General features: G+C 38.5%; 1 protein-coding gene across 3 annotated transcripts in view; it reads left to right on the forward strand.

The window, feature by feature from the left end:
• Positions 1-25,724, forward strand: part of AGBL1 (AGBL carboxypeptidase 1) — a 926,786-nt gene that overhangs the window by 484,097 nt on the left and 416,965 nt on the right. The window lies entirely within an intron of this gene.

Raw genomic sequence — 25,724 nt, forward strand, 5'->3', positions numbered from 1 at the left:
ACATTGCTTTTGTAATTTTTTTTTTTGTTCTTTTCTGTTTTTGCCTTGGGGATTATAATTAATATCTTGATGTTTAAGCATCTGGTTCAGATGAATACAAACTGAATTACACCAGTATATAAATTTTTGCTTATATAGAATTTCATTTTATCCCCTGTTCCTTTGTGTTATGATTATACACATCATACCTTTATACATTGTTTGCACATCAACACAGTTTATAATTATTATTTATGTAGTTGTGTTTTAGATAGGAGAAAAATGTTAAACTAAAAATATGTTTATACTGTCTTTTATATTTACCTATGTTGTTACCTTCAACACTACATTTTTCATGTGTATTCTTGTTATTATCTAATCTCCTTTCATTTCAGCCTGAAGATCTTCCTTTAGAATTTTAGAATTTCTTATGTGTGTGTATGTGTTCGTCGCTCAGTTGTGTCTGACTCTCTGCAACCCCATGGACTGTAGCCCACCAGGCTTTTCTGTCCATGGGATTCTCCAGGCAAGAATATTGGAGTGGGTTGCCATTTCCTTCTCCAGGGGATCTACCCAACCCAGGGATCGAATCTGGGTCTCCCACATTGCAGGCAGATTCTGTACCATTTGAGCCAGGAGGAAAGTCCAAAATTTCTTATAGGGCACATCAGTTAGCAATTACTTCTCTCAATTTTTGTTTATCTAGTATTATTGTAATTTCTTCTTCATTTTTCCTTCAAAAAGGATAGTTTTGTTACTTTTAGCCTTCTAGTTGGCAGTCTCTTTCAGTGTAAGTATGTTATCTCATGGCCTTCGGGCCTTCATTGTTTCTGAAAAGAGTAATCAACTTCTAATATTACTGTTTATTTCTTCTATAGGATTAGTCACTTCTATAATACTGTTTTCAAAACTTTTTTCATTTGATTATAGCTGTCTAAGTGTGGCCTTTGAATTATCAGTCATAGAGTTTGATGAGTTTTTTTAATATGTAAATAAATACTTTTCATTAAATTGGGACATTTTTGGTCATTATTTCTTTAACTATTCATTATACTTTGTCTTTCTCTTTTCTCCTTTCTGGGACTTCTGTTATGTGTATATTGGTATGCTTGTAGTGTCCTAATGGTTTCTGAGACTGTTCATTTTTAAAATTTGTTTCATATGTTTGTTCCTGAGATTCAGTTCAGTTCAGTTCGGTTCAGTTGCTCAGTCGTGTCCAACTCTTTGCGACCCCATGGACTGCAGAAGGCCAAGCTTCCTTGTCCATCACCAACTCCTGGAGCTTACTCAAACTCACGTCCATCAAGTCAGTGATGAAATCCAACCATCTCATCCTCTGTCTTCCCCTCTCCTCCTGTCTTCAATCTTTCCCAGCATCAGGATCTTTTCAAATGAGTCAGTTTTTCGCAGCAGGTGGCCAGAGTATCGGAGCTTCAGCTTCAGCATCAGTCCTTCCAATGAATAATCAGGACTGATTTCCTTTAGGATTGACTGGTTTGATCTCCTTGCAGTTCAAGGGACTCTCAAGAGTCCTCTCCAACACCACAGTTCAAAAGCATCAATTCTTCACCACTAAGCTTTCCTTATAGTCCAACTCTCACATCCATATATGACTACTGGAAAAACCATAGCTTTGACTAGATGGATGTTTGCTGGCAAAGTAATGTCTCTGCTTTTTAATATGCTATCTAGGTTGGTCATAACTTTTCTTCCAAAGAGCAAGTGTTTTTTAATTTCATGGCTGCAGTCACCATCTGCAGTGATTTTGGAGCCCCCCAAAATAAAATCTGCCACTGTTTCCATTGTTTCCCCATCTATTTGCCATGAAGTGATGTGACTGGATGCCATGATCTTAGTTTTCTGGATGTTGAGTTTTAAGCCAACTTTTTCACTCTCTTTTTTCACTTTCATCAAGAGGCTTTTTAGTTCTTCTTTGCTTTCTGTGTTAAGGGTGGTGTCATCTGCATATCTGAGATTATTGATATTTCTCCCCGCAATCTTGATTCCAGCTTGTGCTTCCTCCAACCCAGCATTTCCCATGATGTACTCTGCACATAACTTAAATAAGTAGGGTGACAGTATACAGCATTTAAGTACTCCTTTTCCTATTTGGAAACAGTCTGGTATTCCATGTCCAGTTTTAACTGTTGCTTCTTGACCTGCATACAGATTTCTCAGGAGGTAGGTCAGGTGGTCTGGTATTCCCATTTCTCAAAGAATTTCCCACAGTTTGTTGCGATCCACACAGTCAAAGGCTTTGGCATAGTCAATAAAGCAGGAGTAGATATTTTTCTGGAACTCTCTTGCTTTTTTGATGATCCAACGGATGTTGGCAATTTGATCTCTGGTTCCTCTGCCTTTTCTAAATCCAGCTTGAACATTTAGAAGTTCATTGTTCTTGTACTGTTGAAGCCTGGCTTGGCGAATTTTGAGCATTATTTTGCTAATTTTGTTCCTGAGATTGGACAATTTCAACTGAACTATCTTCAATTTCATTGAATATTTCTTCTGTTTGCTCAAATTTTCTATTGAGCACCATTAGTGAATTTTTCATTTCAGTTGTTGTACTTTTCAACTCAGGACATTTTGTTTGGTTCTTTTTTATAATTTCTATCTCTTCATTGATAATATCTATTGGTTGAGACATGGATCTCAAACTTCCCTTTAGTTCTTCAGATCCAGTTTTCCTATTCCTTTGAATAGGTATAGACATACCTATAAATAGCTGTTTTGAATATTTCTCAGTAATATAATATCTGGGCTTCTACGTGGACAATTTCTATTAACTACTTACTTTCCTATGTATGAGCCATACTTTTTACTTTCTTCTTTCTTCTTTACTCTCTCTTTTTTTGCATGACTCATAAAAAGTAGAAATTTTAAATAATATAATGCTTCAGTTCTGGAGATTAGGTTTATCCTCTATGCCCAGATTTACTGTCATTTGTTTAGCAAATTTTTTGAATGAATTTTCTAAAGCCTATATTATTTGTCATATGTGGTCACTGAAGTCCCTGCTTGGCTAGCTTAGTGATCATTTAATTATTAGTGATGTTCTTAGGTGTCTGTTGATGTTTATAGCCTCTGCTGAGCGGCCTGCAAGCAAGTTGGGGATATGCCATCAATAGTGCAAGCTAACAACTCTGCTTTTTTCTTTACTACCTACTTGTACAGAAACTCAAGGTTAGTCACAAGTGAGAGTCTAGGGCCTTTTTAGGTGTCTTCTGAGCCATGCACACAGGCATGCACATAGATCTGTGTATTCACACAATCCTCTGCATGTATATTCTCAGAATAGTTTGAGATTTTTTTTCAAATTCCTCTATGGGCATTTCTGTCCCCAGGTTTTAGTTTTGATTTTGTGTATAGTTCATTGTTTGTCCAACTGCTGTTCTCTGCCTCGGACAGCCATGATATTCAGCAATTGCCTCTGACTGGTTTTTAAAAATGCCCTGGGAGAAAGGCTGTTTTCACGTGGCGAACTCTGAAGTAGGTAAAATAAAGACCAGTGTTGCTGATTCCTTTTGCCTGTCATCAGGGAAGAGCTAACACTTCTCCAATGGCTTTTCAACAAAACAACCTTATTGAAGAGTCTTGACACAACTTGCAAGACATCACTAATTAGATTTCACTTGCCATCTGCTACACTATCCTTGTTAGAGACCAGGAAAATGTAAATTAAGAACAGATGACAGAATGAAAGGAGAAAACAACACCTTCCTGTTGATTGTGATTACTCAATCTGGATGCTGGGGAAGCAATGCAATGTTATCTAAAGGATTGCTTCTTGCCATAGGCTAAAAGAATTGGCATTGAATGAATAAAAGAAATAAATAAAGAAATAAAATTTAATTTATTTATGTTTTATTTATTTATTTATGTTTTCTTACCTTGGAAGAGGGGTGAGAAAGAAGGAGAACAGATATTATCTTATACAGGGGAATTTTTCCTATAAAATATAATTTTGACAAGAGATGTAAAAGTTATGTAAAAGAGATGTAAAATTATATTAACTATGTTTAGCTTGAAGTGTATATTTTTCATTTAAAATATGCAGTAGATCAAAGGTAGCATTTTTTTTTTCTGGTTCATGAGACCTAGCTATAAAGATATTTTGAATTCTCATATTGCTAAAATAACTCCCAGAATAAAAGGATGAAGTCAAGCTGCAATGAGAAACTTGTCTGATTTAATTCTGGGTCTTAATGGAAATAAGATCCAAAGTAAAGTAATTTCAAATTTTTTAGGAAATATCTTTGAGGAAGCTAGTGGTGAGTCATAGTCAGTCTGTATATATATTTTAAGTCAGAGTCTGTACAATTTGCTGATAAGTGAGATTAGGGGTATGAAATAAGGAGGCACCCAAAGATGACTCTAAGATATTTGGTTTGAGAAGCCAAAGAAATGGGGGAGACATTTGCTGAGAATAATGAGAAAGTCATTAGTGTTACCTCCTTTTTTTTTTTTTTTAATAAGATCTGATGAATAGTTCCTTTGCCTTTTTAACTTCCTGGCGCTGTATGTGTGTGTAATTTAGCTGAACAATATAAGCAGTCCCCTGCTGTCTGTTTTTTTTTTTTCCCCCAGAGTTTCAGTTACCTGAGTTTAAATATGGCTGGAAAATATTAAATAGAAAAATTCCAGAAATAAACAATTCATACATTTTTAATTGCATGCCTTTCTGAGCAAGTGTGATGAAGTTTCAAGCCGTCACACTCTACCCTCTTGGGTCATGAATCATTCCTTTGTCCAAGCGCTCCACATGGGATATGCTACCTGCCCCCCCCTGCCTATTAGTCATTTAGTAGCCATACTGGTTATCAGATAAACCATCGTGATATCACAGTGCTCTGTTCAAATAAGCCTTAATAATTTCTTCAAAGCACAGAAGCAGTGATGCTAGGAAACACATAGCTAGGACATCCACTGAGGTGGATAACATATCCCCTGTGGGTATGGGGGAATCTAGAATAAACGGGCTGCAGAGCGCCAGGGTAAGATTGAAGCCAACACCACACCTCTCCGTATGAAACTATTGTGGAGTATGTCAAGAGAAAATGAGGACAAACAATAAAAGAGATACCAGAGATTATTTTTTAGGGAAATGAATTTCCAAACTTCCTTCAGGCCACCCATTTTTCAATTTGGTGAAAAACCTGGGTTCACATTCATCCTTGAAATGTGTGACTGTGGATGGTTACATAAACCTTCTGAAGTATAGTTTTTTTCCAGATATGAAATGGAGGCTGTTATGAGGATTAAATGAAAAATACAGTTTTTCTCCTGTTATTTTTATTTACTTCTCATGCTTTACTGAAAATCTAAAAGAAAAAGGAAAGAGAACAGTCCTATATTTATAGTCTTATTTATCGCTAAGTGTCTCTGTAATGAGTAGTTATTGAGATCCATTGAATATAGGACATGATGATAAGGACTGAAGCAGATTTAATAAACAGCCAAAATATAGTTTATCCTCCAATGACTTATAATGTAAGTACAAGCACATATAGCTTAGTTAAATGAAAGTTCAGGACAGTATTTGAGGGTGATGCAAATGTGAATGCTGTAAGTAATTGTTTTAACAAAGCCAAATATTTATTCTTTGTCACTGAGAATTTACTAAGCATTTTGTTAAGTGCCTGTTACCAACTGGGTTCTTGGCCTTCCGCAATCAACAGAAGCTGACTAGAGGCCAGACAAGAAATTCAGGCAAGGCTATGTTTTGACCTCTGCTGCAGTGGTGGGGGTGAGGACAAACAAGTTTCCTTTGCTTGCTCCTTCCGGAAGGAGGGGCAAGGGGGATCCTTACTTGGGATGAGGGTAAGGGTGTCCAGGGGTCAGAGAAGGTGACTTAGATGGTCTGCCCACCTCTCTGGTGGTGGTGTGTGCATACGTGGTACCTGCTTTTGCTCTCAGTACCCAGTTTTTGCTCCCTGATGGCTAAGATGGTAAACAATCCACCTGCAATGTGGGAGACCTGGGTTTGATCCCTCGATTGGGAAGATGCCCTGGAGAAGGGAATGGCTACCCACTCCAGTATTCTGGCCTGGAGAATTCCATGGACAGAAGAGCCTGGTGGGCTACAGCCCATGGGGTCACAAAAGGGACACGAATGAGCAACTTTCTTTAGGAGTGGTGGTTGTTATTTTTTGGTCTCTTTGTATCTTTTACCCAGAATTTGCCCCAAATGTGCAGGCACACTGTTATTTTTAGTCTTATACAATTTATTTTTATTTGTTGCTAGAGGAGAGGTTTGTCCAGGTGCAAGCATTGCAACCCTGCAGCAAAGAATCCCAGGTCCCAGCCTGTCTCACTTTCAGTATGGTATGTCACTTAATTCTAAGAAATGAACAAACAAAATTCTGTGAGTTGGATACTAATATTTCCTTTAGGTAGAGATTAAGGGATAGGAATCATTCTTATCTGATATTAAGGATTCTTAAATTTAGCAAGGTTAAATAATTTAGCCAAATATACATGGCAAGTTCCAGCACCAGACCTGACTCTACTGACTATACACAAGTGAAAGTGTTAGTTGCTCAGTTGTGTCTGACTCTTCATGACCCCATGGACTGTATGTAGCCCACCAGGCTCTTCTTCCAAGGTATTATCCTGGCCAGAATACTGGAGTGGATTGCTGTTTCCTCCTCCAGGGGATCTTCCCAACCCAGGGATTGAACCCGGGTCTCCTGCATTGCAGGCAGATTCTTTACCATCTGAGCCACCAGGCAAGCCTGACTATACACAAATTTTTCTTTGTTTTCCTAAGGAGTTCAGAAGTTGGAGAAATTGATGCTGTACATGGGAGTAGTCAAAGAAAGTCTCTTGAACATGGCAGTGTTTGAGAAGTTTTTTGAAAGGTGGGTAGACTAAGAAAAGAAAAGAAAAGAAAAGAAAAGAAAAGGACCGGATTTCAGACATGATTCCATCAGGAGAGAGTATTTGATCCTTGGGAGAGCACAGACTGTTTTGGAAACAACCAGGACATCTGTCTTGCTTATAGCACTAGGTTTTGTTAGGCAGTAGTAAGATTACTAAGAATAAGTTTGGAAGCAAATTAAAAAAAAGAACAGTTTATCCTCCAATGACTTGTTGAAAAAAACTTGCACACTGTGAGAGTTGCGAGTTAAGTTTTATTTGGGGCAAAATTAGGACTGCAGTCTAGGAGACAGCTTTTCTGATAGCTATGAGAAACTGCTCCAAGGAGGCAAGCAGGGAGGTAAGATATATAGGAATTTTGCAACAAAGGGCAGGGAAACTGAATATCAAAAATTACTATTAATTAAAGAAAGCCAGATATCCCAAGTTAAGGTATTTATCAGTTTTCTATGTATGGGAAGATGCAAGAGTCTGGGGCTCACGGACATCTTTCCTTTGATATGCACCTCAGCTGTCTGGGGTCAGTATCCTATGTTTTCATATCCTGAGTTTTCTCAGGGCTCGTTCCTTGGGGAATGGCTGCAGTCTGCTGGATGCCAGTTGGCAGATATTGTTTTCTGCCCTGAGTTTCCTCAGAGCTCATGTGTTCACCTTGGAGGGCTGCAGTCATCCATGACTGTGACAGCCTTTGTTTACTGAGATGGCAGGAAACACTGTATTTCTCAGACTTATAATCTAAATATCTAGTTTGTTGTTGTTGTTGTTCAGCTGCCCAGTTGTGTCTAACTCTTTTCAAACTGTGTGGACTGTAGCATGCCAGGCTCCCTTGTCCTTCAACATCTCCTGGAGCTTGCTCAAACTCATGTCCATTGAGTCAGTGATGCCATCTAACCATCTTATCCTCTGCCACCCCCTTCTCTGGCCCTCAGTCTTTCCCAGCATCAGTATCTTTTCCAACGAGTTGGATCTTCACATCAGGTGGCCAAAGCATTGGAGCTTCAGCATCAGTCCTTCCCATGGATATTCAGGGTTGAATTCCTTTAGGATTGACTAGTTTGATTTTCTTGCCACCCAAGGGATTCTCAAGAGTCTTCTCCAGCACCACAGTTCAAAAGCATCAATTATTCGGCACTCAGCCTTCTTTATGATCCAACTCTCCCATCCATACATGACCACTCGAAAAGCTGTAGTTTTGACTATATGGACCTTTGTTGGCAAATTGATGTCTTTGCTTGACTAGGTTTGTCACAACTTTCTTTCCAAGGAGAATGTGTCTTTTAATTTCATGGTTGCAGTTACCGTCCTCAGTGATTTTGGAGCCCAAGAAAAGAAAAATGTCACTGCTTCCACTTGTCTCCCTTCTATTTGCCAGAAAGTGATGGGACTGGATGTAGTTTAGTTTGTTAAAAGTTCAGGACAGTATTTGCTGATGATGAAAATAAGAATGCTCACCAAGAGTTGGGTTGGTGAGCCAAGACCACTCTGTAGATCTTGAATGCCAATCAAAGTAGTTTACATGTCCTCCTGTAGATAATGGTAAGTCATTGGAAGAATTTAAGTATCGGTTTAGAATTATGTCTTTGGGAGAGAAACATTATGAGCAATAGAAGGCGAGAAAGCCATTGTGGAGTCAATTTTTACAATTCACCTATGAGGTGATAAATCTTGGGCAATTTTTCTGTTTAGGAATCTGTGTTCCAAAGAGTAAAACTGTAGAGCCCACCTCTATACTCTCTTCTCCCCTTGTGTATCTCTTTTTCTCTCTTTCTCTTTTCTTAAAATAGTCAATTTTTAAAGAAGAGTTACATAGGCTAAAGATCCTGTGTCCTAATTTTTTAAAATAAATAACAACTCTGATCAGATCGGATCAGATCAGTCGCTCAGTTGTGTCCAACTCTTTGTGACCCCATGAATCGCAGCACACCAGGCCTCCCTGACCATCACCAACTCCCGGAGTTCACTGAGACTCACGTCCATTGAGTCAGTGATGCCATCCAGCCATCTCATCCTCTGTCGTCCCCTTCTCCTCCTGCCCCCAATCCCTCCCAGCATCAGAGTCTTTTCCAATGAGTCAACTCTTCGCATGAGGTGGCCAAAGTACTGGAGTTTCAGCTTTAGCATCATTCCTTCCAAAGAAATCCCAGGGCTGATCTCCTTCAGAATGGACTGGTTGGATCTCCTTGCAGTCCAAGGGACTCTCAAGAGTCTTCTCCAACACCACAGTTCAAAAGCATCAATTCTTCGGCGCTCAGCCTTCTTCACAGTCCAACTCTCATATCTGTACATGACCACAGGAAAAACTCAAGCAATATTAAGGAACATGTTTAAGATCCCATAGAAGCAAGTGTCTGAATCAAGACTAAATCTCAATTTGTCTTCTGACTTTCTCTTTAGTACTGTAAGTAGAATCCTCCCAATCTTTCAACTTTCTCCTGCCAGGACTTTAAGAAGAAGAAAGACCAGACTTCCTGGATGACTTTCTTCATTCCTTTACCTAGGATGGTACTGACAGTCAATGTTGCTTTCAGGGGATGAGGTGAATGTTTCTAGCTACTGAAACTCCCAATCAGCAGAAATTATTTTCCTGCATCTCTGTTTCTTTCCTGAAGAGACTTATCTGGATTTTATTATACACCAGAGTTACACACATTGATAGCCTCTGGAGAAACAGAGAATCAATTTTCTTGCTACCTCTACTAGTTAGCTGGAGAGGGAAGAGTTTTGCTCTCTTGAGATATCTTTTGGCTTCCCGCTCATCAGGGAGTTGTACATGTCCTGTATACCTTCTGGTCCACAACGAAAAATTGCCTTAATGTGAAAGAAGCCTCAGAGGCATAGAAGAAGAGAACAAGTAAAGAGCTATGAATTTTTTTTTTAATTCCATTCAGGAAGAAACATATGTGGTGTTATTTGGTCTAATTAAAGGACCCTAATTCTGGATTTTGGGGGGATATCTCAGCTGTAATATCAGCACTTGCATTAAGGTTAAGAGAATGAAACAAATTGCAGTCTTAGAAAGGACAATTTTTATTTTTCTCAGTGTTAATGCTTCTGGTCTTTACGTGGAATTTTTTCACCAAGAGTTTGTCTCTAACAAGGAAGGCAGAGAGATTTTTAGACTGTAGCAGTACAGAGAGCTTGCCAAGACAGAGATGATCAGGAAAAAAATCAATACACCATAATTAAATCTGTGGAATTAACATTTTTTTTTTTTTTTAGTTGTGGCTTTAGTTTAGATATTGGCTTCCCAGAGAAGAAATATTCTTCAGCAGTAGAATGGGGAGTTCCTTCAATCATGATGAATTGGTTGCCTACCACACGCTGGTCACTGTGCTGAAAAATTAACAAATATGACGGACATCTGCCTGTCTTTAATTGCCACTTAATCATAATCCCCAGAATGTAAATTCCTAGTTGGGCTTGTTTATGACTGTATTCCTCAGGATAAGAATAGTATCTGACGCTCTGTAGATGTTGTAACAATAAATATATGGTGAATTAATGAATAATACATGGTTTTATACAACGCTTTTGTCTTTTGAATAAAATTTTACACCTTACACCAACTTGTCAAGCATGAAAGGGAGTATTAATTTTACATATGAGAAAACTGCATACTAAATTGTCAACAGATTTCTAAGGCTGAATCGTGTAATGACACTTGACTCACAAGCCATCAATTATTAATGTATTAAACACCGTAATCCTTTCTTCAAACAAAGTTTGCCTCTAAATTTCAATGTGCAGGTTAGACACAAGCTGAGACGTTCTGGTTCATGTAGGTATGGGAGGCAAAGATGGTCCATTTCTGTAGGTTTCTTCCCCACCTTTCATCCCTTGAGGACATTGAGTTGATCTGTCCACAGGATAGGGTGGTTAAGACTTTCATAAAATAATCTTCTTCTGTATTATGCCTTTTACTCTGAAACTAGAAACTATTGTACTTTTGCTAATTTAGGCAAATTACTTAACTGTCCCAAACCTCTATTTCCTCATCTGCAAAGTGGCAATTATAATAACAATGCCTATAGGATTATCATGAAGATCAACGGAGATAACGCATAGAACCCCGTAACAGAAGATTGGCACTCAATGTTGGTTATGATGGTGATGAGGAGGAAAACCAGCTGTACGATCCTCTGGCCTGATATAAAAAGATGGGGTGTACCTTATTGTTTTTCTTATAGTGATGGGATCTTTCACTATTAAAAAAATAAAAGTATTTGTTTTATTTTACATCGCAAACATGACAACTAAGGTAAAAGTGATTGCTGGGAATAATCTGCTTTTGCTTTTGTGATGTCAGAAAACATTTGAAACTCAAAACTGTTTTGCTTCTTAACTGATTTTGCTGTATTAAGCATTTATTTAAGCACACTTCATTTACGACATTTAAATTAGAAGTTTAAATTCAATGCTGTCTTATTCACATTCATATATGTTCAGTGAGTAATTTCAGTGGGTCAGGTGCTGTACCAGGTTCTGGGATTCAGAGATATGACAAGATACTATCTTTTACCTTCAAAGGGCTCAACTTCTGGTGGAGAAAACTATAATATGAATGTGAAATGAGTTCTGTGGCATCAATATCCACAGGTTATTTTTATAAAAATTGAAAATATCCATAGCTCTCTGATCATTTTGCGTATCTGAGTTTGCTGTCTAATGTATTTCTTAGGATAGGATCACGGGAATAATATTCCTTGGGTTCTTGAATCTTAATAACAATGTGTCTGTTTCTCTTTGTATCTGAGGATCACTTTTGTTGGATACAAACAAATTTGTCTCATGTTTTCTTCCTTTAAATGTCTTATTTAATTTCTTGAATATCACTATTCAATTTTCTTCTGAAGCATTGCTGCCAAAAGAGATAACCTAATTTTTCCTTTTTAAGTACAGTGTTTTTATTGCCTTGCTCCCCAATGAGTTTTTTTTTTTCTTTAAAATCCAGTAATATTACTAGATTATGTCTTGATGTTGGTTCTGGATCCATATTATTTATCTTAGATGCATAATACATTATTGCAATGTGATTTTAATTTTTTTATTATTTTGTGTGAGTTTTCTCAATATAGGTTTCTTAGTGCTTTTAGTATAGCCTTTGTTCTGATCTTGGCCTTGTTTTCTTTCTTACATGCCCTTATCCACGGGTCACTGTTTGCCTGTCTTCAATGTGTCACGCACTATGTGTCAGTTTCTCTTAAATCCTTTTTACCTCTTTGATTCCTAAGGATTGGGCTTCCCTTGTGTGGCGCAGCTGGTAAAGAATCCATCTGCAACCTGGGTTGGGAAGATTCCTTGGAGAAGGGAAAGGCTACCCACTTCAGTATTCTGGCCTGGAGAATTCCATGGACTATATAGTCCATAGGGTTGCAAAGAGTTGGATAGGACTGAGCGTCTTTCACTTTCACTTTCCTTAGGTTTAAATTTTTTTTTTTTCACATTTTTCTTGTAAGGCATTATTTGTATTGATTCACTCATCTCATTCTTTCTACTCTAGGTTTCTTTCTTTTTTTTTTTTTTTTTTTTTTAACTTTACAATATTGTATTAGTTTTGCCAAATATTGAAATGAATCAGCCACAGGTATACCTGTGTTCCCCATCCTGAACCCTCCTCCCTCCTCCCTCCCCATACCCTCCCTCTGGGTCGTCCCAGTGCACCAGCCCCAAGCATCCAGTATCGTGCATCGAACCTGGACTGGCGACTCGTTTCATACATGATATTATACATGTTTCAATGTGATTCTCCCAAATCTCCCCACCCTCTCCCTCTCCCACAGAGTCCATAAGACTGTTCTATACATCAGTGTCTCTTTTGCTGTCTTGTACACAGGGTTATTGTTACCATCTTTCTAAATTCCATATATATGTGTTAGTATACTGTATTGGTGTTTTTCTTTCTGGCTTACTTCACTCTGTATAATAGGTTCCAGTTTCATCCATCTCATTAGAACTGATTCAAATGTATTCTTTTTAATGGCTGAGTAATACTCCATTGTGTATATGTACCACAGCTGTCTTATCCATTCATCTGCTGATGGACATCTAGGTTGCTTCCATGTCCTGGCTATTATAAACAGTGCTGCAATGAACATTGGGGTACACGTGTCTCTTTCCCTTCTGGTTTCCTCAGTGTGTATGCCCAGCAGTGGGATTGCTGGATCATAAGGCAGTTCTATTTCCAGTTTTTTAAGGAATCTCCACACTGTTCTCCATAGTGGCTGTACTAGTTTGCATTCCCACCAACAGTGTAAGAGGGTTCCCTTTTCTCCACACCCTCTCCAGCATTTATTGCTTGTAGCCTTATGGATCACAGCCATTCTGACTGCCTTGAAATGGTACCTCATAGTGGTTTTGATTTGCATTTCTCTGATAATGAGTGATGTTGAGCCTCTTTTCATGTGTTTGTTAGCCCTCTGTATGTCTTCTTTGGAGAAATGTCTATTTTGTTCTTTGGCCCATTTTTTGATTGGGTCATTTATTTTTCTGGAGTTGAGCTGTAGGAGTTGCTTGTATATTTTTGAGATTAGTTGTTTGTCAGTTGCTTCATTTGCTATTATTTTCTCCCATTCTGAAGGCTGTCTTTTCACCTTGCTAATAGTTTCCTTTATGTGCAGAAGCTTTTAAGTTTAATTAGGTCCCATTTTTTTATTTTTGCTTTTATTTCCTTAATTTCTTTTTCTAACCATTTATTGAGTTATTTCTGAGTTTTTAAAATTAGTTATTTTTTCCATGAATTATAGGATATGTTCCTTTTTAAATTTAAATTTTTACAAATCCTTTAAGCATTTATTTTGAAATAATAAACATCTATCAGAAAAGTAAAAATTGTAATAATTGTACAAAAAGCCTTGTGTGTGTGGGTGTGTGTATATATATGTATATATATATATATATATTTTAACCCACTTTGTAGCATCTTGCATATCCACAGTATAATGATGAAACTTAGAAAATAACATCAAGGTACTAGTATTTATTGGTTCAGATTTCATCAATTACACCAATAAAGATCATTTTCCCAATGCATGTGGTATTCATGTCTTCTCTTTTAAAAAATTTTTTAAAAAGATTTTTTGATGTGAACCAATTTTAAAGCCTTTATTGAATATTGCTTTGGTTTTATATTTTGGGTGTTTGACTGTGAGGCCTGAGAGATCTTAGCTCCCCCACCAGGGAGGCTGCACCCTATTCACTGGGAAGCAAAGTGTCAACCACTGGGCCACCAGGGAAGCCCCATGTTCATGTCTTCTTAATCTCCTCCAGTCTACAATAGCTTGTCATCCTTTGTTATTTTTCTTGATCTGGACATGTTTGACGAGTACTGGTCTGTTATTTGGAGCGTACACATTGATTTGAGTTTTTCTGATGATTAAATTTATCTTCTGTATTTTTGGCAAAAGCATCATGTAAGTGATGGTGTGTCCTCAGCGCATATGTATTTCTAATGATGATGTTATCTTTGATCTGTTGATTAAGGTTGTATCTGCTGGGTTTCTTCACCATAAATTTACTAATAATTTCCCTTTGAAATTAATAAGTATCTTATGGGGACACAAGTCTATATAAATATTCTACTCCTCATCATAACCCACTAATTTTAGCATCCATTGATGATTCTGGCTTATCACAATTACTATTATATTTGCCAAATGATAGCTTTATTTTCCTTCACTCTTTCTGTTTTAACTGACTGGAATTCTGCTCAAATGAAGAGCTCTTCCTTTATTTACTTATATCAGCACAAACTTATGAATAATTACTTATTAATAATTACTTGATTTTAGTGTTTAAGTCTTACCACATTTGGTCATTGAGATTCCCTTGAAATTGATTCTTCTGTCATTTCAACATGTTCCCATTATTTCTGAGTGCTTTAAAAATTCTGGCATCGTAATATATTCTAGACTGATATTCTTTCCTCACCCCACCTCTGAAGCTAGGTATTTCTTCAAGAAGCCCTGATGTCTTTCATTAAATAATGTTACCTGGAAACTTTGATCTGAGCATTTTATATGTTCATACTACTCAGAGGTTATTATTTCTAGGTCCTTACAGTAGACAGAACTAGGAAATAAATGCATGAATACATACACCACTACAGATACACTTGTATCTATTTAATCTAACTTTCTATATGAAACCATGAATTCATGCTGATACTTTTGATTCCAGAACAACATCACAGAGTTAATTCTTTATTTATAATTCTTTTTGTGACTGTGAGATACCTGGTTGTTATTATGTATAACTGATTTACTTATTTAGTCAATTCTAGAGTACATCTAAGGGAGAAGGCAATGGCACCCCACTCCTGTACTCTTGCCTGGAAAATCCCATGGGCGGAGGAGCCTGGTAGGCTGCAGTCCATGGGGTCGCTAAGAGTCGGACATGACTGAGCGACTTCACTTTCACTTTTCACTTTCATGCATTGGAGAAGGAAATGGCAACCCACTCCAGTGTTCTTGCCTGGAGAATCCCAGGGACGGGGGAGCCTGGTGGGCTGCCGTCTGTGGGGTCGCACAGAGTCGGACACAACTGAAGCAACTTAGCAGCAGCAGCAGCAGCATAGTACATCTAAAGTCATTTTAGAATTGCTAACTCAGAACTACATACTGCTGTGAAAAACACACTTGTGTACTATTGTTTTTGTGTTTAGAGTAGGTAGTAACATTGTTTTATAAAGTTACTTGAGTCAGTTATTTCCTTCTTCACTTCCATAAGTGTTATTTATTTGCCATAGAGTTTATTTGTAACCAATCCACTTGGAGTTCTATTCAGTTTTCTTATATTTATTTGTTCTTATGAGTATGTGAGACATTAACATGATTCTAAACGTTGGAACAATACAGAAAGGTACGATTAGAGAAGTGTCATTTGCCCTTGATTCCTCCTACCCAATTCCCATTCATCCATGCTTTATATCCTATTTCCATCCACCTTCTGAAAGTAATCAATCTTTATGTTTTAGTCTCTGAGTCATGTCCGACTCTTTTCTGACCCCATGGACTGTAGCCTGCCTAGCTCCTCTGTCTATGGGATTTCCCAGGCAAAAATACTGTAGTGGATTGCCATCCCCTTCTCTAGGGGATCTTCCCACCCAGGGGTGGACCTGGTGTCTTCTGTATCGGCAGGTGGATTCTTCACCACTGAGCCACTGGGGAAGCCTAATCAATCTTATTAGTTTTTTATTTATCTTATGTTATTTAAAAGAAATCAATATATATATATATATGTATATATATAAATCATGTCTTCTTCATTCTAAAATATGCTTTTTGTATTTTATATAATTTTTTAGCACTTAGCTTTATATCATGAAAATCACCATTCCATATTAGTAAATAGATATGTTCCTCTTTTTCTTAACAATTGCATAATATTCCATTTTTAAATACACCAAAATACTTATCAGCTCTCTTATATGATCATTTTTTTCTCTAATGTAATATTATATCCTGTTACCTTATTGAATTATTTATTGTGTGAGTGAAACATTGGTTTTCTATTATTATTTCATAATAAATATATATTAAAAAAATATATATATGTAGAATCAGAACTGATGGGCACTTTTATACACATACTATGACACAGAAAGTATCCAAAAATTCTTATTTTCTTGATTGTCCTACTCAGGCATGAGTGTTGACTTTTTTCAAAACAATATTTCTTATATATTTTTTTTAACATTATGCGGGTAATTCTTAGTTCTCAATTTTTGAAAAATTCTTTTATAATTTCCTGTTCTGGCAATGTTTTGCAAAGATTATTAATGGATTTAAAATTTCAGAAATTAAATAAATTTTTCTACCTCAGTCAGTTCAGCCTCTCAGTCATGTCCAACTCTTTGTGACCCTATGGACTGCAGCACACCAGACCTCTCTGTCCATCACCAACTCCCGGAGCTTGCTCAAACTCAAGTACATCAAATAGGTGATGCCATCCAACCAATTCATGCTCTGTTGTCCCCTTCTCCTCCTGCCTTCAATTTTTCCCATCATCAAGGTCTTTTCAAATGAGTCCATTCTTCTCATCAGCTGGCTAAATATTGGAGTTTCAGCTTCAGCATCAGTCCTTCCAATGAATATTCAGGACTGATTTCCTTTAGGATGGACTGGTTGGATCTCCTTGCAGTCCAAGGGACTCTCAAGAGTCTTCTCCAACACCACAGTTCAAAAGCATCAATTCTTTGGCACTCATCTTTCTATGTAGTCCAACTCTTACATCCATACATGACTATTGGAAAAACCATAGCTTTGACTGGATGGACCTTTGTTGGCAAAGTAACATCTCTGCTTTTTAACATGCTGCCTAGGTTGGTCATAGATATTCTTCCAAGGAGCAAGCATCTTTTAATTTCATGGCTGCAGTCACCATCTGCAGTGATTTTGGAGCACAAAAAAATAAAGCCTGTCACTGTTTCCCCATCTATTTGCCATGAAGTGATGGGAATGGATGCCATGATCTTAGTATTTTGAATGTTGAGCTTTAAGCTAACTCTTTCACTCTCCTCTTTCACTTTCATTAAGAGGCTCTTCATTTCCTCTTTGCTTTCTGCCATAAGGGTGATGTCATCTGTGTATCAGAGGTTGTGATATTTCTCCTGGCAGTCTTGTTTCTAGTTTGTGCTTCATCCTGCTCGGCATTTTACATTATGCATGCATATAAATTAAATAAGCAAAGTGAAAATATATAGGCTTAATGTACTCCTTTCCCAATTTGGAACCAGTCTGTTGTTCCATGTCCAGTTCTAACTGTTGCTTCTTGATTTGCATACAGATTTCTCAGGAGGCAGGTAAGGTGGTCTGGTATTCCCATCACTTGAAGAATTTTCCACAGTCTGTTGTTATCTACACAGTCAAAGGCTTTGATGTAATCATTAGAGCAGAAGCAGATGTTTTTCTGGAACTCTCTTGCTTTTTCTATGATCCAACGGATGTTGGCAATTTCTTGTTTTTTTTTTTTTTTTGGATGTTGGCTATTTCATCTCTGGTTCCTCTGCCTTTTCTAAATCCAGCTTGAACATATGGTATTTCATGGTTCACATACTGTTGAAGCCTGGTTTGGGGAATTTTCAGCATTACTTTGCTAATGTGTGGGATGAGTGCAATTGTGCAGTAGTTTGAACATTCTTTGGCATTGCCTTTCTTTGGGATTGGAATGAAAACTGACCTTTTCCATTCCTGTGGCCACTTGTGAGTTTTCCAAATTTGCTGACATGTTGACTGCAGCACTTTCACAGCATCATCTTTCAGGATTTGAAATAGCTCAACTGGAATTCCATCACCTCCATTAACTTTGTTTGTAGTGATATTTCCTGAGGTCCACTTGACACATTCCAGGATGTCTGGCTCTAGGTGAGTGATCACACCATCATAGTTATGTGCATCATGAAGATCTTTCTTGCCACCTCTTCTCCATATCTTCTGCTTCTGCTAGGTCAATACCACTTCTGTCCTTTATTGTGTCCATCTTTTCATGAAATGTTTCCTTGGTATCTGTATTTTTCTTGAAGAGATCTCTAGTCTTTCCCATTCTATTGTTTTCCTCTGTTTCTTTGCATTGATCATTGAGGAAGGCTTTTTTATTTCTCCTAGCTATCATTTGGAACTCTGTATTCCAGTGGGTATATCTTTCTTTTTCTCCTTTGCCTTTCATTTTCTCTTCTTTACTCAGCTGTTTGTAAGTACTCCTCAAACAACAATTTGCCTTTTTGCATTTCTTTTTCTTGGGGATGGTCTCCTGTAAAAAGTCATGAACCTCCTCCATCCATAGTTCTTCAGGCAGTCTGCCTATCAGATCTAACCACTTGAATCTATTTGTTACTTTTACTGAGTCAGTTGTATATGACTCAGTTCTAGGGAGAAATTTGAATTAACACGTTACATATTCCTGATTTATATTCATAATATTGTAGGGCTTTCCTACATTTCCCACTCCATAATATGGTCTGACCTGATTTCACCTTGTCCTTCGCTTGTTATCTTTTGTTACATTGGATGTCTGAATGATATGATGAAACCAGACTTGTCAAAATAACTCAGAGAAAACACACTTACATCTTAAGTCTACATTGGTTTTCAAATTAAAACATGCAATAGGCTAATTCAATCCTGGGGGAAATTAGGTGGGAAAGTAGGAAAGATACATCTTAAAGCTTTTGGAGCTGGTGCTGCTCAGAGTCAGATGCCAGTGATTCTAAACAGCAAATGCTCTAGATTCCTGCAAGTTTTTTGGCAATAAAGTCCTTTATAAAGTCCACGTTCCTATATAAGTGTTAATTTTCTTTCTTTCCATAAAATAAAGTATAAGGCAATGCTTATTTTGCTTATTATTGCCTTTGGCTTTTTGAAAAAAATTATATTGGAGTATAGTCGATTTATAATGTTGTAATAGTTTCGGGCGTACAGCATAGCGATTCAGTTATACATATACATATATATATTCTTTTTCAGATTCTTTTGCCATAGAGTTATTACAGAGTATTGAGTAGAGTTCCTTGTCCTATATAGTAGGTGCTTGTTGATTATCCATTTTATGTGTAGTATTATGTATACATTAATCCCAAACTCCTAATTTATCCCTTTCCCTCACCTTCCCCTTTGGTAAATGTAAATTTGTTTTCTAAGTCTGTGTATGGTTTCTGTCTCATAAATAAGTTAATCTGTATCGTTTTTTAGATTCCACATATAAGTGATGTCAAATATTTGTCTTTGACTTACATCACTTGGTGTGATCATCTCTAGGTCCATCCATGGTGCTTCAAATGGCATCATTTCCTTTTTTGTGGCTGAATAATATTCCATTACGCATACAACACACACACATCACATCTCCATCCATCTGTTGATGGACAGTTAGTTGTTCCCGTGTCTTGGCTCTCATAAACAGTGCTGCTATGAACATAGGGGTGAGTGTATCTTTTCTAATTATGGTTTGCTCCAGCTGTATGCCCAGGAGCAGGTTTTTTCTGAGTTATATGGTATCTCTATTTTTAGTTTTTTAAGGAACCCCAAACTGTTCTCCATAGTGTTGATACCAATTTACATTCTAATCCTTTAAAGGCATTCACTAAATGTGTATACCGATTCTTTGGAACTCTTGTTAAAATGAAGATACAGAAATGGGACCCAGGTTTCTACACACCTAACAAGCTCTCACATGATGCTCCTGTGCCCATACTTTGAGGAAAATGAGCAGGTTAGGTTTGGACTAACCTAGGTTCAAGTGTCAACTCTGGGTGATTTATTTAACAAAGTTGAGATTTCCACCCTGGTCATTTCTTTGTTGTTGTTGCTATTGTTTAGTGGCTAAGTTGTGTCCAACTCTTTTGCAACCCCATGGACTGCAGCCCACCAGGCTCCTCTGTCCATGGGATTTCCCAGGCAAGACCACTGGAGGGGCTTGCCATTTCCTTCTCCAGGGGATTTTCCTGACCCAGGGATTGAACCTGCATCTCCTGCATTGGCAGGCAGGTTCTTCACCACTGAGCCATCAGAGAAGCCCTGTAGTCATGTGCAGATCTGTCCATCATTTGAGGACCTCAGCTTACCTCTGCCCGGGCTCTGGGGTGACCAGTCCTCTGGCACCATGTGGCTGGGTTCTTGGATATGTTGAGGGACCCTTGGGTTTGATTGCTTCTTTCTCCTTCACTCTAGACTACTGTCTATCTGAGCTCTTTGTATGGCAAAACTATTTTGAACATAATATGTCACTTAAAACCCTGATTGTTTGAGCTGTAGAGTGATGATGGCCTTAGGAGGACACTGTGTTTTGCTGTGTTTTTTCTCTTTCCTCCTTTTCCTGATCCAGGCGGTCTTTATTTGGAAAGCTCTGGGTACAGTGTCTGGCCCACAGTGGCCTGTGCGGTTCAGTCGTGTTCTCTCGTGCATCTATTTACCTTGATAAATATTCTCCTGCACCCACGCTGTCTCCTGTTACTAAGACGTGCAGTGAATGGTAAAGCACTTGCTAAATCTCAAACATGCTGCCTCTCTTCAGACTACAGAGCTTGCTGTGCCGCGGGCACTAATATTATCAAGCCTGGCATCACTCATTCAGTCTGAAGGGCCCCATCTCTCCTTTGATCAGTCACGGCTGGATGGGAGATTTTTGAATCATTTTATTGTCTGACTGCAGCTTTATAGATTCTCTTTCAGGAAGCAGCTCACTTTTCCTCTTTCTTCCTCTGGCCTCTAATTCTTTCTTTGCTTCAGGGGTCCTGGTAGTTCAGGGTCTATGTGTCAAGGCCTTTGGTTAGATCATTTATTTCCCATTCTCCGGTTAGGATAATCTTTGTATTTAGCAAACACATAAACCCATATGTGTGGGTGCTAAGTCGCTTCAATCTTGTCTGAGTCTTTGTGACCCCATGGACTGTAGCCCATCAGGCTCCTCTGTCCATGGGTTGCTCCAGACAAGAATACTGGAGTGGGGTGCCATGCCCTCCTCCAGGGGATCTTCCCAACCCAGGGATTGAACCTCTGTCTCTTATGTCTGCTGCGTTGGCAGGCGAAGTTTTTTTTTTACTAGCGCCCCCTGGGAAGTCCATTGTAAAGTCCACAACCGATGTTAAAAAGTGGTTTTGAGTGACATCATTTCCCTTTAGACTATCTGGCCTTGAAGGTATGCTTAGGTTACCATGAAGATGATGACTTTTATTCAGTGAACTCTTAGAACCGTCCTTTCTGATTCATTTTTTGATAGTTTTGGCTAATATGTGGGTGTTTTTTTTTGGGGGGGGTCATAAAATGACCACATTTTCAGGAGACCAAAAGCCTTTTTTTTTTTTTAGGGAAGGGATTTGACCTACCAAAAACTGCAGGTTTAATTAGAGATATCCTAGACATGTGCTGCAAATACCCTAAAAAAAGCAGGCTCATAATATACATGTAAAGTACTCAGAGAGGCTTCCCAGGTGGCACAGATTCTTTGGTGGTAAGGAATCTGCCTGCCAATGCAGGAGACTCAAGAGATGTAGGTTCAATACATGAGTTGGGAAGATCCTCTGAGAAAGAGATGGCAACCCACTCCGGTATTCTTACCTGGAAAATCCCGTGATCAGAGGAGCCTGGCAGGTACAGTCTGTGGGATCACAAAAGAGTCAGACACGGCTGAGTGACTGAACAAGAAAGTTGCATTACAATCTCGTGCTAGTGTCTGCTGTACAGCAAAGTGCATCAGCTACATGTGTACACATATCCCCTTCCTTTTGGTCTTCCTTCCCATTCAGGTGACCACAAAGAACTGAGTAGCATTCCCTGTGCTAAACGGTAGTTGTCTACTTTATACACAGTAGAGTGTACATGTCCATCCGAATCTCCCAGTTCTTCCCACCTCCCCCTTTTATCCCCTTTGGTATCCACGCTTGTTCTCTGCATCTGTCTCTATTTCTGGTTTGCAAATAAGTTGATCTATAACATTTTCGTAGATTCCACATATATGCATTCATATATGAAGTTTTTCTTTTTCTGACTTACTTCACTCTGTTTGACACTCTCTTAAACCAATGCTTTTGCTTTAAAAAAATGGGGAGGACTATATGAGTCAAATGACTTCCTTTGTGAAAATCAAAAGGAAGTGTTTCTTCCCCTCTTCTGTAAGTCTGCAGTTTTTCAGTGGGGAAAAAAAGATAGCAATGCTGACCATGTTCCTCTCGTTAGAAGCAAAGCAAGACTTCAAACTCTATTTGAGGGATGACCCCTTTTCAGAAATTAGAGGCGCTGAATTTATTGCCAGCCAGTCATAACTGTCCATCTGCTAATTTTCTCCACATAGAGGCAGCAGCTGTCATTTCAGAAATACTACAGTAGATAATAAGATGGGGTGCATTTCATCTTCAAATGCTTAAAACAAATCCCTAGGAAGAGCGACAGCAGTTCCTCCGACTGCATGAATCGCTGATGTCATTAACGCAAAATGCTAAATGGACTTGAAGATTGGAAGAAAATGGATTTGCTTTAAAAGGAGCAGCACTCGAGTTAGGTGTAGTACTTGTTGTAATAATGTGAAATTGCAGAAATCTAGGAACTGCTGAAGCCATAAGTGCACACAGAGATACTCTCAAAACCACAGCCACGCAGAGAACACTGAATACAAATACATATGGGTTTCCCAAGTTCATGCCTCCTAGATAGACCTAAGGAATGCATTGTTGTCTCCGCCCCTGAAAAACCAGCAAAAATTTTCCCCGACTAATAGGAGAAAAGACTTGTTTAAGTCTCAAATGAGTCCAGTTTCTCCCCAAATCTGCACACCTAGTAGATCTTAGAAGCCATCCTTCCCTTGGTACAATTTAATGGCCTGCTTGGGACTATTAAATAGTCTGTTCCGCAATTTATATTGTTATATCCTTGCATTTTTTTTCCTCAGACAACATTTTATTTTTTATTGGAAATTGCTTTATGACATTGTATTAGTTTCTGCTATACAACAAAGTGGATCATCTATACATGTCCACATATCCCTCCCCCTGCAGCCTCCCCCACCATCCTGCCCGTCTAGGTCATCACAGAGCAGTGAGCTGAGCTCCTTGTTCTTTATAGCAGCTTCCCTCTAGCTTTCTGTTTAACACATGGTACTGCATATATGTCAATCCTACTCTCCAAATATGTCTCACCCTCCCCTTCCCACCATGTCCACACACTTACTCTCTGTGTCTGTCTCTATTCTCGCCCTGCAAACAGCCTCGTCTGTACCATTCCTTAGATAACTCTTTTTCTCTTCAGTCTCGTGGTTTCCACTCTTAAATGTGTTCAAGTCAGTTTGAATTTAAAAACTAACCACTGCCTCTTATTTGAGGTTCCCAGTCAAGATTCTTCTCCCTTCCAATCAAAGTGCATGCAGTTCTCTGATGATTATTCATAAGGAAAAGTGTTAGGATGAGATAAGGAATGAATGACCATAATCCAAGTGGTGCTTGGCATCCCTGAGCATTAGAGTTGAAGATGAAGATGTAGATACAGATAGAAGTAGAGATTATGCACGTGGATATAGATGTAGACATGGTCTGGACATAGACGGGTGGAGAAAGAGTTATGTAGTTTCTCCATGGAGATATCTAAAACAGAGATTGTTTCATTTAACCCTCAGAATAATCCTGAGAGGTAGGGTAGGAGTATCTGTATTCTTTTGCATATGACAGTATTGACTCTCAGAAGCCCCCAATCCCCTTATCTGGAGACAAAGCTGAGTTGAGACTCGATCTGTTTAACCAACACTCAGGCTTATTCTGATCGCAGCACAAAACTCCACCCCGCCCCTACATTTAGAAGAACTGTTGTCTGGAATGGTATATCTGCCATTGTCAACCTCTGGGTTTTTTCCTTGTGGACATTGCTCTAGAATGTGATCTCTGTGGAACAGAAGGAAAGCAGAGGCAAAGAGAGTTGCATGGAATTGCTGGCTACTGGTCACAGAGAAAGCTTGCATTTTTATTGCAACAAACAGAAATACTTTTATGGGGCCTCCACTGATTTCATTACTTTTGATATTACAAAGAAAAAAAAAAAACAACCCAGGGTTGATGAGACTCCAGGTCAAGGCAGAATCACAGAGCAGTTACAGAAAATTCTGAGGCTCTGGGATGTTGTGCTGGCAAGTACCTTGATTTGAGAAAAGAAATTCATTTAAACACAGCAGATAGGCTTAGGAGAAAGTCTGGGACACTGGCTTCTTTCTATTGCTATTTGCTTCTTTCGAAAGATTTGCTTTGTATTTTATCTTCATCCTTGGTCGCCAGGCAGAAACCCTATTTCTAAATGTCATTGCTATTAAAAAGAGGACTTTGGGGGATGTAAAGCAAGGAAAGAATAAAAGTCATAGAGGAAGATGCAACAAACCTACCATTTCTCAAGTCAAAATATTTTAATGGTGAAATCAGGATAAATGATTAATCTAAAGATTTTCTGTTTCCAGCAAGCTGTAACAGGGCCTGACAAGCAGCAGGAAACTAATATTTAAAGATAATTTCAGAAACATGAGATTAGAAAGTGCTGAAAGGAGGAGGCTGAACCTTTTTCCTTCCACCTCCAAGATTTATTAAAAATAGTGTTTTTTCTTTGAACAGAAAAAGTATCTGATTCTACATTTAAATGTTAGTACATTTTTCACTCCAAAGTATTTACTAATACCAACTCTGACACAGTTACTATATTTGGGTCTACATGGTAACAAAGAAACTGTTTCTGTCCCCAAGGAAGCTTACAGTTTAACAACAAAGGTGAAAGAAACAAAAGTAAATGGAATAAAAACCATTCCAAAAGATTCTATGAGAACTCTGAGGATGGTGTTGCAGTATATTTAGTAGCAGGAGAACATAAGGGTCTGGGGATCAGGGAAAGTTTCCCTGAAAAACTGACCCCTGAATGTTGAAGAAGTAAGGGATGAAGATTTGGGGAGTCCTGGCAATGAGACCAGCAGGCACAATTTCTCAGGGAGAGTGGTGTGCAGTTTGATTAAGTTGAAGCACAGAAGGACAAGGGCAGGACATCACTGGTGGCTCAGTGGTAAAGAATCTGCCTGCTAATCCAGGGGACGTGGGTTCCATACTACTGAGCAGCTACGTCCACGCGCCACAACTGCTGAGCCCACGTGCTGCAGCTACTGAAGCCGGGACACAGAGAGCCTGTTCTCTGCAGAGAAGCCACCAGGATGAGAAGCTCTCGCACAGCAATGAAGAATAGCACCCTCTCACTGCAACTAGAAAAAGCCTGAGCAAAGCAGCAGACTCAGGGCAGCCAAAAATAAATAATTTAATAAAATTATGTTTTAAAAAAGAGAAGGACAAGGGCAGCAGGGGGTGGTAGTAGGGATCCGGGTAGGGAGGTTGGGAGGACTAGATGATGGAGATGCTGCTCTGCTTC

This window comes from Bos mutus, chromosome 21 (genome assembly GCF_027580195.1).
Source record: "Bos mutus isolate GX-2022 chromosome 21, NWIPB_WYAK_1.1, whole genome shotgun sequence".
Lineage (NCBI taxonomy): Eukaryota > Metazoa > Chordata > Mammalia > Artiodactyla > Bovidae > Bos > Bos mutus.